Source organism: Lutra lutra, chromosome 12 (assembly GCF_902655055.1).
Source record: "Lutra lutra chromosome 12, mLutLut1.2, whole genome shotgun sequence".
Lineage (NCBI taxonomy): Eukaryota > Metazoa > Chordata > Mammalia > Carnivora > Mustelidae > Lutra > Lutra lutra.
Window position 1 is genome coordinate 45,308,642 of NC_062289.1, and position 19,062 is coordinate 45,327,703.

Consider the following 19,062-nt stretch of genomic DNA (forward strand, 5'->3'; position numbering starts at 1 on the left):
GGACAGTATGTGTTTGCCTAATATGTTCCCTCTGTGTCAATCTCTCTACATAACCAACCAGGGCTGGCTATTCACAGGATACGGGAAAGTCTGGAAATGTGGGGCCATCCCTCTACAAAAGAAACAGGACAAGAATATACCGTAACAACCAGATAGCCTGGCATACTCATAAATGAACCATAAATGAACCATAATAACCAGATACCTTGACATCAACATCCAGTCAGCTCATTCCTCAGATGCCCCGTCACCAGGACAGCCTGGGTCCTTTCTGATACTCTACACAATCAAACTTAACCCTTAATATAAACTCACCACTGAATCTCCTAATGCTAACATCAAGTCCCCTTTTATATCAGGTTTCCCGCACACAGATCTCCAGTCTTGCCCCACATTAATAATTTTACTGCACACCGATGCTAGAGTTAAAAGGATTTATTTAAAAAACATTTTCTTTAATCAAGATTTTGATCAAACTTTGTGCACAAACCATTTCTTTAGAGAATAATTCAAAGGACAGCAAAAACTGGTGGATATTGGGGTTTAAAAAAAAAAAACTTCTAGAGAATGTCCCAGGATCAATCAACATTTAGCTTGATTTCCTCCAAGTTCTCCATGTAAAATATTATACAATGAGAATTTATACTCTGACTGATAACCCTGAGGCACTGTAAAATTCTTAATCATCAAAAATGCAATTATGCTCGCCATACTGTAATTACTAAAGAAAGAAAGTGCACTCATATATTTTACAAAGATTTTCTAAAGAGAGGAAATGGTAGGTTATGTGTGTTGGAGGGGAGAGTTTCTAATTAATTTTCAATTAATCAGAAATTCAAGTAACCAGAAAACCCCATTTCTTAAACATTCCATGAGCACTTGCCATGTGCCAAACATTGAATTACTTTACTTAAGAAAAGTGCGAGAAAAGCCATTTCCTCGTTGATAGATGGAACACCTTTCTGGAAATACAATTTAACAAAGGACCCCACTCTGGATTTGCATATCAAGAGAGGTTGTATGTCAATATACAAAGCTCTGAACTTTTGAGACATTTGAGACAACTCAATATAAAGGAGAGGGCAAAAATCACTTTCACAAATGTGATCTCATAAGACTATGAGCTGTTTCCCTGCCATAGGAATATTGACATTGACACAGAGTTTCGGTAGAGACAGACCTTTTATGGTGCAAATAGCCAAAAACTCAACTCAGATTGATTTAATAAAAGAAATTGGATGAGTTGTAGCTGAATGAGCCAGAGGAAGCTGTGGTAAAGTTGGATCCAGAGGCTGGAAAGATATGGCCAAAAGCCCAGTTCTCTCCCTGAGGCTGACTTCCTCCTAAAGTTATCAAATTCCAGACCTCACATCTTCACTCATCACCAGGAGGAAGAAAGGTCTTTTTCTGTAGTACTTGGGAAGGACTGTCGCAATTTTTTTTCCCAGACACCCCAGCAAATATCTCCTCAGGTTTCTTTGGTTCAGATTGGTTTAGAGGTCCCTCACAGAACCAATTACAGCAGCCAAAGGAGGTGGGGTAGTCTGATGCCATAGTCCAATCAGGGGGAGGTTTAATCCTATCCAATCCCACATGGCTGAGAATAAAAGAAAGTGGTTTCCCAGCGGAAATCCAGGGCACTCTTAAGAAGGAGAAAGGGAGACTGGTGGCTAAAACATAAATAAATGAATGTCTAACTACACCCCCAAGTACCAAGCAAACTGGGGATTTTGCTTCTACTTTCTTTTTTTTTTTTTTAAGGTTTTACCTACCCATTTGACAGAGAGAGATCACAAGCAGGCAGAGAGGCAGGCAGAGAGAGAGGAGGAAGCAGGCCCCCTGCCGAGCAGAGAGCCCGATGCGGGGCTCGATCCCAGGACCCCGGGATCACAACCCGAGCCGAAGACAAAGGCTTTAACCCACTGAGCCACCCAGGCGCCCCTTGCTTCTACTTTCTAGTCTTGGCACCAAGTCAATAGTAATTTTCCTATCAGTAGTCTTTTAACATGTTTATTTCAAGGAAATTTCATGGAAGGGTAGACATAGCAACTTAAAACTGCCCCCAATCTTCTAGGATTCGGGTAGTCTGGGTCAAAACATCAGACATCCTAAGGTGTCTGGGGGACTCTGTCAGTAAAGTGGCAAACCCTTGATTTTGGCTCAGGTCATGATCTCACGGTCCTGTGATCCATCCCTGTGTTGGGCTCCTCACTCAGTACAGAGACTATTTGAGGATTCCCTCCTTACCTCTCCCTCTGCGCCTCCCCTCACACACTCTGTGTGTGTGTGTGTGTGTCTCTCATGTAAATAAATAAATCTTAAAAAAAAAAAAAGTCAGACATCCTGAAAGTAAGTCTCAATTGGCCTTTTGCAAAAAGAGGAACCAGGATTCAGTTGCTGGAACATAAAGACCAAAACTTTCTCATCCTAGTAGGAGCTGACATTGGGTGCATGCTTACCGTGAGCTGGGCTCTATTCTAAGCCCATCACACGCACTGAATCCTTGAATCCTCACAACTACAAGAAGGTGAGCCTGGGGTTACCTATCAGGAGACTGAGGCAGAGAGAAACTAGGTAACTTACCCAAGATGGCATGCCAGGAGATGGAAAGGCCATGATTTGAAGTAAGGCCATACAGCTAGAGGCAGAAGAAGTCATGCATGACTCGAGGGGCTAAGGCTTTATACTGGAATATGGCTTTCCTGCTGGTGAAAGGGACACTTGCAGGTTTGATGAAATCTGCTCCAATCCAGCTTCAGGGGAATGCATTCCAAGTTCCCTGAGTGAGAGCCTGATAAAATCCAGAAAACTTGGGCTCAGCCTTATGAGAGCCCTGGGAGCACCTCCTGAGATAGGACTGATGGATGGACAAAGCAACAAAGGGAGTGGCATGTCACTGTGGGCAGCAGCGACGTCCCTTCCCTGAGTAAGGAACTGGAGTAGAGTGCCAGGTGCAAAGAAGTCAGAATGGCCTCCAAGGAGAAGGGTCTGCACAGCCGGAAGCTGCCACGAGTAGGGCAGCCAATTTGGGAACTTTGGGTCCCAAGAGTGTACTGGGTGGAGGACCCGGAGCCAAAGGCAATGACTGCCACCTTATTATCGCTGACTGAGCTCTGGCATTTGTCCCTGGAGCCAGTGTGACCTGGGAAAGTAAAGGTTACGTGTTAGAGGACATGATTAAAGGAAAAGCGTTACATTAGCAGATGCCGAGAGCCCTGGTAATTACGGTGATTTCATTTCTTGACTATTCTTTTCTGCTTTTGCCCAACGTTGAAAGGCAGGGATAGGATTCTCGAATACCAATTGTTACAACACACAGTATCCCATTAGACTAATTCTCCGGACCCACTGCAAATGCAGCAGATACAAAAACGAGGGAGGCTTCAGTCCAAATCAAGTGCAGGTTTTGACATGTAGGGAGGGTGTAGCTGCCAATGAAAATCTTGTCGCTGAAAGGAAGAGCTAACGCAGCAGGGGGCAGACGGCTCAGAAACCAACAGGGGGGCAGAGGGATCTGAAGCAGCAGCCCGTGCAGCTAAAGACCAAATGTTAAAACAAAGAGTGTGAGAGGCGCAGAAAAAATCTCCTGCTGTTGGCTTCCCCGCACACTGTCTTCCGCAATCTTAAATGGTTAAAAGAAAAGTCGAGCCAAGGGCCCAGGTACTTCTGCCTCGTTGGCACAGCTCACTTCCACCCAGCCTAAGTGATTGGTGGCTGCAGTGCGCCACCTAATGGTGACACCAGTTGCTTCTCATTTAAGCGTGTGATTCCACTTTTCAAAAATCCGAACTTTCCCGTCTCCCTCTAATCTAAATGAAATGATCAGAGCATTGCTCTGTTACAGCTACAAACAGTAGACTGGCTTTAAGTTTAAGTTTTTATGGCTCTAATGAAGATGTTGAGTACGCTTTAAGTAATAAGATTCGGATTAAGTATCCATTAGATGTGATGACAGCTCAGAAACATGTATGCACATTGGTCTGCGTGATGAACACAAAAATCAAAAAGGGCTGGGCTCACCTTACTGCATTTCTCCACATCCAAGGGTTTTAGGCTACATTTCCCCCTACATCTTTATTTTCTCCATCCATCCTGTATTTTAACTAAGCAGCAGTGGTACGCAATGTTTTTAAAACTGAACTTGTTAAAGCTAAGAGTCCTTCCCCAAGAAACACAATTTCTGCATCATTATTTTCTCCGGCTAGTTATTTCTTCTTTACATTTTATGCACTCGTCTCAGCAAGATCCATTTCTTTGAGACTGTGTCACTGACCACGCTGTCCCCACTCCGCTCCTCTATCATGGGGCAACATATAGGGATTTACATCACATTTATCACCAGGGTAAAATTACGAGGAAAGAAAAGGGCTAAGAACCCAATCCTAAATACGGGAGAGAAATATGAGGTGGGTCTGCCTGAAGCTTGAATCAGGTAAGCGCAGTACTAATGGGATGGAAAAGGCGGGACCGCCAGTGGTCTGTGGGTCTGCAGCTCCCCCGCTTGGCAGGTGTTCAAAGTAAATGATTTCTGAATCAGCCACCTGAATTGTTTTGCTTTTTTCCACACGTTCATTAGCGGTGTGAGTGTGTGTATGTGTGTGGGTGGGTGTGTGTGTAAAAATTTAAGAAATGGAGTATGAATCAAGAGGTGGTGACCCCGTTTTTTGACAAAGGAGACACCATACAAAACCACGAAAGGAGACAATTATTTTTCCCTCCGATTTAGGATTTTCTGTACAATTCCTTTAACAGCAATTTCACCCACCTCTTGCCACACGGGAGAGATGCGAAATGCTCGATCCACTGCCAGTCATTTTGTAGATTCTGGGTGTCTTGTAAGCTAAGCAAATCATCCAACACGTGCAAGATTTACAATGACATCACCCAACAGTCTCGTTAATAAATGTGCATGCAAAAATAAATAAATAAATAAATAAATAAATAAATAAATGTGTATGCACTATCCCTAGAGGCGAGAGAAATGATATTTAAGAGAAACAACAATGATGAATCCAATAAATATGGAACTAAGGCCAGTAGGGGGCGGGGCAGAGTGAGGGGAGAGGGGAGGGAATGCTGTGGGACTTCCTGTGTTTGGCCAGGTGCACAAACTGAACTTGGTCTCCGACTTCCAGAAACAGTGCTACTAGGCTGCAGGGGTCTGTGCTGAACCCTAGAGGCTTTGATGAGAAGGCTCAGCAAATGGCCAGCTGCCACCACTGGGTCCTTCTCCAAGCGACAGTTTCTTTTCCTGCCCTTCCAGAGGTGAAAAGTAGGCTGTCGGAGCCAATGTTCTTCCATGAGCTCAAGAAGACTTTGTCCATGGCACTGGACTTCATGGGGATTAGGCTGCAGTCTGGACTTACTTGGGACTTTATCGGACGAAGCAATTTTTGAGAATTTTAAACATTGTCAATTGCTTCAAAGGTTGCTCTTAAGGTCTCTCTTGGAAATATTTGCCTTTTCAACCCTTAATTGCTTTTCCTTCAATTTCAGGACTTTTCAGTACTTGGTAAACTCATTATTATTTTATCATTGTAGTCAGTAAAAGGCTTCTTTTAACAGAAGCGAGCTAATGACAACTCAAGGGGGATGGTCTAGTGGAAACTCTGAGCCCCCGACAAGGAGGTTAGCAGTCTGGGGGAACTGTGGTGCCTCTCCCAAAGTCTCCTACACATTTCCAACAGGGACACTCATACCTTCTTCCTGATATAAAAGATCGTGTTGCCCTTTGACTGCAGATCCTAGGTCTTTGAATTTTTTAATATATAAATTTTAAAATCTGTAGTCCCCAATACAAGAGAGGTACTGTCATTCATTCACCTCCCAACCCTTCTCCTGTTGAACCCGCACTCACCCACTCTCCTCTTCCCCAGGGGAAGATGATCACTGAGCTTAAACAAGGGGTTCTCAACCTTGCTGCACACTAAGGTCCCGAGAGCTTCCAAACTATTGATGCTTGCTCTTATCTCAAGAAATTCTGATCCTAATTGTCAAGGGAGGGGTCCAAACATCAATGCTTTTCTTAATCTTCCCAGATATATCTATTCTGTAGCCAAGGTTGAGACATCTAATTTTAAATGATTGGGTCTAATTCACATATGTACTTGATGTCTTTGGAGCCTAACCTGAGAGTTCAATAAGGTGTTATTAATGGTGCAATCCAAGAGGGACCTGTTCCTCGATTGAACAGGTCCCTCGAGTGAATCTCTGAGTGGCCACAAGCCTCGGCCAAGTCTTACACGTGACTGGCAGAAGAGGAAACGTCTGTTCAAACATTAGAGCCTTCATTATGCTCTCCTGCTTCCATAATCATTTTGTAACATTTTGCTCTATTTTCCATTAAGACAAAACTTTAAAAGTGCTTTTGAACTGTTTGCTATACCCATGCTCCTCTCTCCTCCTGAGGTCAGAGGAAGAGCTAGGCGGTATCACAATCATTCCCAAAGGATTTTTAGGATGACAACTGCAGCTTCTACTGACATAATAAAAAAAACCTTACTGTGTTAATAATACGAAGTCAAGTCCCTTGAGACACCTAATAATAGGAAATTGGCCCCACAACTAAGAAGATCAGCTTTCCCTGCTGCTCAAATTTATTTTTGAAGGAAGGAATGCCTTGAGAAGCAGGAGCCAATGCAAGAGAGTCTCCGGGCTTTTGCGTGCCTTCTGGAGACAAACAAGCCAGACGAGACTTCAGATCCCGGGGCTGAACTTTGATATCAAAGGTGAGTTTCCTTTCCTCTGCTGTAGAATGGGGAAAATAAAATCGACTTACTGCCCTTACAGGGTGGTTGTGGGAACCAAACTCAGCGAATGGTGTGAGAGGGTGTTATAATCAGAGAGTTCCAGAAAGATTTCTGTCTCCTAACTTACTTATCAATACTTATTGCGCACCCTACTGTGTGGCAGAGTCTGTTTAAATCCCAACATTGGTTACAAAATAATTTATGATACCAAAAATATGGGAACAGTCAAGAGGGCAAACAATATAGGGATAATCAAGTAAGTTTATAAAATTTATTTAATTTATAATTTATAATTTATCATTGTTCTATTATTCTATAAACATTTTATTGTAATTTGTAATTATTCTATAATTCAATTATAGAATATTATACAGTAATGAGAAATAGTGTTTTCAAGAATGTTAAAGACAGGGCGCCTGGGTGGCTCAGTGGGTTAAGCCGCTGCCTTCGGCTCAGGTCATGATCTCGGGGTCCTGGGATCGAGTCCCACATCGGGCTCTCTGCTCGGCAGGGAGCCTGCTTCCCTCTCTCTCTCTCTCTCTGCCTGCCTCTCCGTCTACTTGTGATCTCTCTCTGTCAAACAAATAAATAAAATCTTAAAAAAAAAAAAAGAATGTTAAAGACATGTAGAAATGGTTATGAGAGAACATAAAAAATCAAAATGCTAAATGATAATATATGAGCAATCTCAATTTTAGCATACATAGCAATTTTAGCATACATAGGAATTTTATTGTCAAGGGTAGGGTCCAAACATCAGAATTTTTCTTAATCTCCCCAGGTACATCTATTGTGTAGCCAAGGTTAAGATACCTAATTTTAAATGATTGGGTCTAATTCTCATACTCGACATCTTTCAAGCCGGTCTTTCAAGTGTGTATACACACTAAAAATGTTTTTTAAATTACTTTACTCTGGGTGGTAGGATTATCTTTTTATTCTCTTTCTTATATTTTCTGCATTTTCCAATTTTTCTGTGCTAAGTGTCCATTGCTATTGTAGTCCCCAAATGAACAATAACTTATTTTTTCTAAAATAAAATAAAATCATAATGAGTGTTTAACAATGAACGTAAATTACGTTCTTATTAAACATTAGGATGAAGCTTCATTAATGCTCTCATTTGGTATTTTCCCACATTACAGTGCTTCCAAATTATATTCACTCAGAAAAAGTTTAAAGAGATTCTCTTGTATTTAAATGACGTCTTTATAAAATTAGCCATTTCTTTGTGTGTATTTAAGCTCTTAGAACCACCTTTCAAGTTGAAGTACAGTCATTCCAACTGCGGTCCTCTGGTTGCTATGACAATTTATTTCTTATCTCTGCTACCCTGTGATCCCATCACTTTCGCGTTTGCAGCATCTTACTTGAATTGTTTGTGTAGTGATGCAGAGAAGCTTTGAACATTCTTGCCTTTATATAATATTCTTTAGTAAAGAACTAGTCCTTTGGTATGTGCCATTTGAAGAAAGTTCAGAGGGGAGAAAATAAATAATTCATAAGAAATAACAAGAGAACCATCACGCCTAGGTAGTTTTGAGCATAGACACATATGCCACAGCTGAGTTGTAAATAAGATTGGAGTAGTGTAGTTGGTATGTATTGCAGTTAAGAAGCAAACCTGGGTCTATCTTTTGAAATACACAGAAAAACAATGCTGCCATCCCATCATTCATGTATTCATTCTTTCGTGAAATATTTAAAGGGCACCTCTTCTGCACCAGTCCTGTGCTATGTGTATAATGAGGGATAAAAGGACAGTGGTCCCCGCCTTTGGGGCAGGTGCGGGTGGCAGGGTGTTGTCACTGGGAAGTGGCTGCCGAATGAGAGATGACACTTCCCAGCCACCCCTTGGATCCAAGGGTGGCCACCTGGGATACTCATCATTGAATGAGAAGGGATGGAATATGTGTCATTTTTCAGATGATGTTTTTAAGAAATTGCTGAGCCTTCTCCATTCTGACATGCTTCTGCATGTCAGAAGCTAAAGAATCGAGGCCCCAGATGATAGCAGAGCCCCACAGCATGGAAGGACAATGGGTCTTGTTTTGAGCTGGTTTTTAAATAGGTGCACAAATTCTTTGATACTCCTCGCTTGAAAGTTGGTGCTTAATTTCCACTGCTTGGGTGCGAGTCGGACTTGGTGACTCACTTCTATCTAACACATAGAATGTAGAAATAATGACAGAGTGCGATTTCTGAGTATAAGTCATAAAAGACAGATTCCATCTTGCTCCTTCTTGGATGTCTTGCTCTGGGGAAAGCCAGCTGCTCTGCCACAAGGACACTCAATGGACAGGTGGAGAGGTGCTGTTGAGTGAGTTATCTTGGAAGTGGACCTGCCAGCCCCAGTCAAGCCTTCAGGGAACCCCAGCTAACAGCTTGACTGCAACTTCATAAGAAACCCTGATGTCAGAACCCATCCAGCTGAAACTCTTTCAAATCCATAACTCACATAAATTATGACATAATAATTATTTTTTAAACAAGTAAGTTTGGGGCTAGTTTGTTACACAGCAATATATAACTAATAAATAAAATACATGGGTAAAACTAACAAAGTCCTTAAATCAACATGTGGAAAACAGCCTCCAACTATACGGTAATACCATGTTTGACTATCACGTTAAACTACGAAAAGTTGTGGGTTTTCTTTCTTACAACAGCTAGCATTACCTTGCTAATTGAAGGATGTTACATAGGTTCATAGGCAATCTCCCATGTGCCACAATGTTTAGCCCTTTGAGGTCCTCAGTATTTGTTGAAGGAATAAATGATTATATGAAAAAACCTCACAACCCTTAAAAGAGGTACAAACTAAGCAAAGGAGAGTTTATCTTCATTTGTGAGAAGAGAACATTTTTCATGGAACTGGTGACATTTGAACAGTGCCTTGAAATCAAAGAATTTTGAGAGACAGACTTCGGGAAAAAGTATTCCAGCCAGGAGTAACAGCAGAGGAACAGATACAGATGTCAGAAAAAGTGAAAATAATTTGAGGGCTAATAGATTATCCAATTTGATTGAGACGTTGAGTGATAAGGAAGATTGGGAGTCAAAATTACAAGGAAAACCTGTAATCAGACCCAGAAGATTGAGATAAGAAGAATTGGTTTTAATTTCAGGGCCATTGATAAAACTGGAATGAGTAGAACGATATCTGGCCTTGGTGTACAAGATCCTTAGGGTGGGAAGACAAAAACACTGAGAATCAAAGGAGACCACTGATGGAAGCTGTGACCAGTCCCAGGGGCCTTTCCACCCAGAATGGAATGACGGGATGGCTGTGAGAAGCCCAGGAACAGCGGAGCCCCCACCAGTGGCTTCCCAGTGCTGATGATGGCTCTGTCTTGGCCAGTCCATACTATTCATCTTTGTGAGTAAATCCTTATAAGCACCAAAGAGATTTTCTTCTACTCTACGTAAAGTTAAACAATGAGGTGTCAAAAACGTTTACTTTGGTCTCATTAGTATCACGTTTTAAGCCACTGCGCTAACTAGTCTTTAAGAAAGATCACACCCGCCTCTTGTGTTGGTCTAACAAAAGCAAAGCTGAAGATTCATTTGTCAGGGCTGCTCATTGCTGAGCCTCCAAGCATCAGTCATTCTTTAGAAAAAGAGCCATGGGCTCCACAGAAGGCAAACTTGATAGGTAGAATACACCATATTGTGCCAAGAAATTCAAGTTTACATTTGGCCCAGCTCACAGAGGCGATCTGTTCTCAAATAAGCGAGCCGTTGAGCCCTGTAGGACGATGGGAGAGCAGCAGACAAGACAGAGGGAAAAAGTCATCTCAGGGTTCGAGAAATTCTCAAGCAGCTTCAAGCAAAGACCCTCCCGCAAATATGGCCATGTCCATCTCTGGCTTTCCTTCCCCTGTTCTGCTCTCACAGCTGTTGCATTCACTTACTCTTTGATGGATATTTGTGACCATTTCCTGTGCTGAAACTCTTCCTGAAGCTTCGGTCTTCCTAGAAGATAAACTCATTTCGCCCAGCGAAGCTCCCTCTCCTCCCTGTTTCCATCAGAGAGAGTGACTCACGGTGCCACTTTCATCTCTCTTCGGGGGCTGCCGCCATGGAGCCCACACTTGGGGATCCTCTGTAGCACAAAGGAGGAGATGAGAAAGTTGCTGGTGTATTTCAGCTGGCTTCGTTAAAAACAACTCTAGGCACTACAAAGTGTGTGTTATTAATATGCATATGTGATATCTTTGAGGCAGAGCTGCCTTTAAGGTGTATTTTCAGCAGGACAACATTTTCCCACGTGAGGTGGGAACAACAGTGAATCATATGTGTGGGAGGGAAAAGCCTGTGGGCTATGTACAATACTTACTCCCTTTGTGTCTCGCTTCCCTCTCCCCCGCTCCCCCTCCCTCCCATTTTATTAATGGTTTCTGCAATTACTGGTAACAGTGCCTTGCCAGCAAAGAAAAATCGGGGACTCTCTGACAGATCGTTGGAAGGAGGGGCAGGAGAAAGGTCACACGTGAAAATCGAGGAGGGGATTGCCATGGCAAAATGGAGTTTCTGAAGCCGGGGTACTCAAGGACATGGGGAGGTCAACCATCCAGCTGGGAGTAGTAGTCTCCGTGTTACAGCACCTGACATTTGATAAATAAAAAGAGAGAACAGGACAGGAGAGGTCCCCTTGAGAGCTCAGCCAGCATCACTGAAGATGCTGCTTCTCAAAGGATTCCAAGTGGATGGCCCCAAGAAACATGGTAGAGAGTATTTTCATATACCCAGAATAGGTTATAAGGAATATTTGAAGTGGGATACAGTGGTTAAGATATCCAAGAAATGGATTTGGGATTTCTTTTTCCTTTTCTTACGTGTTACGCGATGTACAAAAGAAGGATTTTGTATTACAGCCAGAAATGGAAGGAGTAGCTGCTGAGAGAAATGTCACATTAAATGAGTAAACAAATAGATACATAGTCCCTAAGAGAAGTATCAAGAAATGCTGTCACAACTTGGCTTTGGTTATTGTACTTGACAATGGAAATGTCAGCCCAGCTAAATACAACCAGGTTCTTATTCACATGGTATAGATTTCCAAAACCGCACACAAGTTGAAATAGGTTAGACTGATTTTACCCATCAGAGTGACTATGAAACATCTGAGCCCAAAAGATGATATTGAGAGTTAGGAGAAGGAGAATATTTCCACTTATTTGTACTTACTAGTTTGCAAACATCATGGGTTTGGTGGATATCATATTTTTTATGTAAAAAAAAAAAAGTATTTAGAATGGGAAACGTGGGGCTAAGAAGGTATTTATATTTGGAAAGGAAACTCTCCAACGTATTTTTTGTATGCCACATTATGCCTTATCCTTTATTAAATTTAAGTGAAATTACTAATAATTGATCATCTTAATAACAGTTGGCATTTTTTTAAACGACTATGCTTAGAGTCTTTAGGATTTATGTGAATATACATACGAAATTGTTAGGGACTCCATTTGGTTCTATTACAAAGTTTCACCAACTTAAGGAAAACATGTCTACCTCACTCACCTGAGGCAGGCACGTAGAAGTGAGCATCCGGAACACATACTCTGTGTCAGGCCCTGAACTAAGCCCAGAGATGAGTGAGATAATACCCCTTTACAATATCACCTCATATGTGTCACAAGAGCCAAAACCCACAAGACAAAAAACAGCAGGTGTTGGCCAGGATGTGGAGAAAAAGGAACCCTTGTGCACCGTTGGTGGGAAGGCAAACTGGTGTAGCCGCTGTGGAAAACAGTATGGAGGTTCCTCAAAAAGTTAAAAATAGAACTACTCTATAATCTAGGTGTCGCACTACTGGATATTTACCCAAAGAATACAAAAACGCTCATTCGAAGAGACACAAGCACCCCTATGTTTATTGCAGCTTTATCTACAATAGCCAAATTATGGAAGCAGTCCAAGTGTCCACTGATAAATGAATGAAGATGTGGTAGATATGGTAGCGAGCCACATAAAAGAATGAGATCTTGCCATTTGCAATGATAGGGATGGAGCTAGAGATTCATGCTAAGTTAACTAAGTCAGTCAGAGCACGACAAATACCCTATCATTTCATCCATACATGGAATTTAAGAAACAAAACAAACAACCAGAAGGAAAAAAAAGAAAGAGATAGAGAGACAAACCAAGAAGGAGGCTCTTTTTTTCTTCTTTTTTTCCTCTTTTTTTTTTTAAAGAATCTCAAGCAAACATGCATGCTGAACATAGAGCCCAACACAGGGCTCGATCTCATGACCCCGAGGTCATGACCTGAGCTGAAACCAACAGTGGGACGCCCAACAGACTAGTCACCCAAGCATGCCAAAGAGACTCTTAAGGATAAAGAACAAACTGATGGGTTCCAGAAGGAAGGGGAGTTGGGGGATGGGTGAAATAGGTGAAATAGGGGTTGGGGATTAAGGGGTGCAGTTGTGATGTATGGAAGGGCTGAGTCACTGTATTGTACACCTAAAACTAATATAACACTGTCTGCTAATTCTACTGGAACTAAAATTTAAAAAAAAAATTAACCTTTTTTGGTGGACTCTAGAGCTCAGTGCCATTGAAAGTGTTCAGAAAATAAAGGAGGAGAGAAAATGTCACCCACTACCTCTGGGAGACTTCGCCCAGACAAGGGTGTCACAGTCCTCAGACAGGCAAGATGCCGCTCAGCATTCTGACCTATTTTCCTGGTACCCGGAGCTGGCCTCATCCTCCAGGCCTTCTCCCTCCTTACCCCAGCACTTTGAGGTTAAATGTTTGTTAATGACCCGACAGAGTTACCCTCTTCGTCAGAGCTGCGCTGTGCCCAAGAGCACTGAGGATTCTGAGAAGACATCCACCGAAGAATGCCCTTGCAGGGTTTCACCGCCATCCCCTCCACCAAAAAGGCAGCTTCCACACATCCTGACACAAGGCCAGCTCCTTGCCCGGGGTGGCCTCTGGAGTGCATCTCCAGCTCTTGAAATGTAAGAGGTTTTCAAAGCCCGTCTGCTTTCTCTCTCACCCTTTCAATTCCTGTCTTTCCAACTCAACTGCACATTTGGAGAGTGCCCTCTGCACACGGGTAGCAGGCGACACACGGTCCAGCAAGGGCAGCCCTGCCCTCAGGGGGCCCACAGTTCAGCAAGGTACGTGAAGAGGAGTGAGGAACAACGTCGGAGGCAAAACGAGGCACTGAATGTCCTCAGAGATCCACGGAGAGAGAAGGATCCATCTTTGGAGGAAACGGAGAACACCTTGTGGAAAAATGACATTGGCAATAGGCCTTGAAAGATGGCCTTTGCCTCTCACCAAAAGCCCTCTGAGTCAACATGTGAAGATTCAAGAATATCTGGATCCTACAATGGGTCCCACCCCACCAGCAGTGAGAAGTGTCCCCCACGAAATTTGACAGAGAGAAAGAAAGCATTTTAATTTATCTAAAAACATCAGATTGCTTTCCAAACCTATACCTTTCCTTTCTCTTACACAATGACAGATTCCAGACATCTTCTACCTAAATTACCTGCTCACTGTTTTTGCACTCTTTCCTTCTGCTCACCCCTCCCAATACACTGGCGTCTAGATCGCTACTAGATCTACAAACTGTCCTTTCATGAAAATGGCAGGAAAAGTTATGCCTCAACGGAAGGGTTAAGGAGGGCAAGAGAGGTGCTTTGCCATTGGCTTCGTTTCCAAGGATTGGCATTCCAGTAAAATTAACAGCCCTTCAATTTACAGAGGAGACACTAAAGTACCCAATAAATGTCAACCCAACACTTGAAAAATGTCAAATTTTATTTATACACAAAACCTTCCACTGTTAATGTACAAAAACACCTACTAAACAGGCCAAAAAGAACAATCACTACGTAGATTGACAGACTGGTTACAGAGAAGGGACAGAGAGGGACTTACCAACGCAGCGGGTACCCAGGAACCCAAGCACAAGGCATGAATCCACAGCGGCCAAATGGCACGAGCACAAACTGCCCGTCAGGGTGAAGGTAATTGAGCTGGATATGCTAAGGGCATTTGTGGAAATAAAGCGAACCATGCTTAATTTAAATGTGGTCTCATGTCAAGTCACACTGTATTTAAAGTTATGTAAGAAGAATCAGGAAAAATACCCTGAATAACTATGCATGGACAAAAGTCATTTGCAACTTATTTGCATATGTCTTGGTCACTGTAGACAAAAAAAATAACATTAATTCCCTAATGAGCAAATGTGACTAAAAACAGTCATCGAGGTGTCCTAAAGACTCTGAAGAACCCAGATTAAAAAAAGGTAAGTGCTTTGGATATTGGAGATATTGGGCTATAGGGATTTCTGCTTGTCTGTGGAACACTCTAGCATAGATTCCTGATTCGACTGGCCTACTGATTAGCTGAGTATACTATCTTCTGTCTTTGACTTAATCAATTTTCAAAAAAAAATTCATAGCTAACAGAACTCTTGACCTAGTCTTGCAAAGAAGGGCTAACAGAATCTACCCACACTTCACAGAAGTAGAACATATCCAAAGACGCCTGTCTTGGTTAGGGACTAGGAATGTCACCTGTACCCCCAAGGAAAACATCAATTTAGGGAGAAGAGGGGAAGCTGAAGCAGATTCCACTCAAGACGACTCAGCAGGAATTTACTGAACAGTTGCTTGTGATTGCTATAGTGCTTTGCTATCTTCAAAAAATCTTTAGCATGGGCCCATGTCTAAGACAATGATGAAAAAATGTTTTTGAGAGTTGAATGCAAACAGACTTCTGTAATGATGTGAGTTATATATTCTGAGAACTAAGACATTAGTCAAGCTCACCACAGGGAAAAGAGAAAAAAAAAGCGATGCCTTTGCATTCACGCCCTGGACAGGCACTACTCAACAGATCAGCGCACAGCAAAGGAAGTCCCTGTGTTAGAAAGACATTTGTCAAAGACACATGAGATATTATTCAATTCAGGAAAACTACTAAGAGCAGCCTCAAAATTACCAATGTTGTGTTGACTTCAAGGACTTTTTCAAGGGATGGAGGACCTCAGATGGACCCAGATATCATACCAAAGAATTTTAGCTTGAATACATAAGCTATGACTTTTTTTCAGGTTTTTTTTTTCTCTTTTCTTTGCACAAAGCACATGAAAATGTTGAGTCCAGTAATAGAATACAAATTCGATAGTTAATAGAGAAAGAGCTTGAGGGGGATGATGGAATTTTAAAGAGATAAAACCCAGGACCAGATACAAGACAGATGCTGTAGAAAGGAGAATTCAACACATGGAAAAACTTTCCAAAGTTTCTAAGTTCATAGAATGGCCTACCTTTTTGGGTAATGAGCTCTCCATCACTAGAAACATGTGGTTGACAGGTTGACAAAGGCAACCTTTGTCAGGGATGCTATGAGTTAACTCTGACATTGGAGTCAGGAGGTGGGGTCAGGAGGTAGAGCCCCCCCTCCCCAAGAGTGGGGGGGGGGGCTCTTTTACACGGCTCCCCCGGGGCCTCAGAGAGACACTGTGCATGCTCTGGTAAGCACAGCTATGTCAAACCAAGAGGTATTAAACCATTATTCCAGAGAGCTTGTTAATTCTGAGTAGCACAGAGACCTGGAGATTAGTGAATAATAAATAAAGCATTTCTTCTTTTGTTGGTAGCGTCTGTCCCTGTTCATTAACTCCCTCTTTCTGGACAGCCAAGGGGGTTTCTGGAAGATGTGATGCCTTTGGGTAGTCTCACTGTGAAGCAGAGTCACTGAACAGCTTGAAGCATAGTGCCTCCCCTCCCCAAATGGAAACTCCGGAGTCTTTTCCTCCCCACCCCTCCCCTCCGCATCCGCAGCACCTCATTCGTCCTCTCTCCCGCTCTGTAATATCACACACGATACTTATCTACCTGCCTGTTCACACCCCACTATCCATCGGCATACCTCTGTAAAGGACTCAGATTAAACAATGGAATGATAACTACTTATGGCCTTATTTATTTCTAAGCTCTTTGTTTTCTTTTTTTCAAGGTCATATTACGGAATGTCATTTTCCCCCCATTGGACTTCCTTAAAATTTTAGAATTGGAGGCTTTTTTTTTCCTCTTCAGAAAGCAAATCAGTCTCTTTTCCGCTGCGATTATTTTGTGTGTTGACAGCTGAAATCTGAATAAAAAGCAAGACCTAGAGAAGAACTGCCCGGCTCAGGAGGAGAGCTCGCCCTTCATTCCTGAGGCGCCAGGCGACTACGCCATCAGCACCAGGAGGAGGCACAGGTTACAGACGAGCCACGCCCCCCGGGGGGTCTCTCCTCAGCCATTATGCTCACACACCCCCCACCAGGGGGCCGTTCTGCAGGGAGACCCCCTCCTCCTGTGGGACTCTCCTTGGTGTCTATACCACTGAATTCTGATTCTCCTAGCTCTCTGATGCAATTCTATGCCCCTCTTGTTGGTTTCAAATTCCCCTCTTTTCATGTCAATATCACTCTCCTTTTTCCTTCCATATTCCTCCCTGCCCTCAAGCCCTAATTACTTCACTGAAAATTATTCTCAGAATTACGCGTCTTTCCCTGACCTCTCTCCTCAGCCTCAGCCCCGCTTGTAAACTGCCCGCTGGACATCCCCACCTGGGCGCCCCACTGACCTGGGAGCTGTGGCAGCCCACTAACGGGTCTTGTAACCATCAAAGGTCAGTTCCTTCAGGCCTCCTCAACTGGAAAACAAAGGAGCTTAATGGAATTATCTCCAAGGGGAGGATAATAGGGCGATTTGGTCAGGTGTTGAATTTATTGTCCAGTCCTATAATAAGCTCATGTTCTTGTTTTCTGCCTGACTCCTCCCAACCACACTAGACTCAAACCCCAAGGATCTCGAGGCATGGCTAAAAACAGACCCACTCAACTTGAACCGGGTCCCGCCTCTGGCTCAACCCGCGTTGTTCACACCTTACCCCACCTCAGCCTCTCTCAATCTGCCTCCTAGCTTTATCTTCTCCTGGACACTCCATACTCCAGCTTGCGTGGAGGTGGTCTGCTCACGGATCCCAAATCCCCACCCCGCAGTTTCACACGTCTGTGGCTTTTCTCGTGCTCTTCCTCCTCTCCAACACCTCCTTTCACTCTCAAATTCCTTTGCCTCCTGGAATCCCACCCACTCGGCAAAGCCGCCTGAAAGTCAGCCATCTCCGATCCTGAAGAACCCAAAGCGTGTCTTGGACATTTCCTGGATGCTCTTTGCCCTGAGGTTCTTAACCTTGACTGTGCCTTTGACTCCCCTGAAAAGCTTCCCCATCCCCAGGCTTCTCCCCAGATCGATTAAATCGGAACCTGTGGGGAAGAACCTCCGGTGTTTTTATAGCTCCCCAGGTGATTCCAATATGCAGTCAAGGTCGATAACCACTGCGTTGTACCATTTATCACTTTCTTCCTTGTAGTTGTAATTACACCGTATTTGTCTTATTCCCACTACTAAATTTGAAACTCCTTGAGGGCACAGACCATCTTATCACATCTGCTGATCCCCTGCAGTTCTTAGTGAATCAGAGATGCAATAAATATTGTTGAATTGAACTTGGAATCTTGAAATTGACCATAAACTTCAATTTCAGATCTTGCATACAATTTTAGAAAAGGAATCTTATTAGTGGAGGTCTAATCTGAATTAAAAAAAAAAAAGCAAGGTGTTATTTGCCATTACCAAAAAAATAGTCAGATAGGACTTTGAAATCAGAATAGCTCTCATTAAAGACGAATGAACCGCAACTACGTGCATGGCCGAGACTGCCCTTTGCTTTTACACTTTCCTTTCTGAGGCACTCACAAATAAAATGAATATTCTGGGATTCTTTGAAAGCTGACTGTCAGATGTGACTGCGTCGATGTGCTCATTTCTAACTGAAATAAACAAAAGCAGTCGGTAACTCGCACAGTGATCCGCCTTCCCCAGCTCTGAGACAGAAGGTACCACAAGCAAAACCGCAACGTGAACTTAACACAGAGTATCTGACCTCCTTTCAAGAACCACAGAAAATGAAATGAAAAATGAGACAAGGAAGACTTGCCAGCCTTTCATATGGCTGCAGTTGCTAAGGAAACTGCTTTCTTAGCTTCAACCTGTCCAGTATAGCCCGTTTCACATATTCTTCTGGGTTTTTTTTTTGAAAATAAGGATATCAAAGAGGGAAAAGATCATAGAGAATAAAAGTCAGGATTCTACCGGTCCAACCAGAGCCCTGTGCTGTTTCTCCTTGCTATGCTCTTTCCCAGTCACCTAGAATATTTGTCACCCGGCCAAACCCTCCTGGAACTAAAAATCATAGAATTAGCCAAGAAGGTAAACAAAACAATAGG

The 19,062-nt window shown here is 42.9% G+C and overlaps 1 long non-coding RNA gene across 1 annotated transcript; it reads left to right on the forward strand.

Moving 5' to 3' along the window:
* The first annotated feature begins 6,632 nt into the window (after nt 1-6,632).
* On the forward strand, nt 6,633-18,859 carry LOC125082723 (uncharacterized). The gene is made up of 4 exons (XR_007122053.1): nt 6,633-6,728; nt 16,871-16,987; nt 17,301-17,402; nt 17,566-18,859. It is a non-coding gene; the product is annotated as an uncharacterized LOC125082723 (long non-coding RNA).
* The last annotated feature ends 203 nt before the right edge of the window (nt 18,860-19,062 follow it).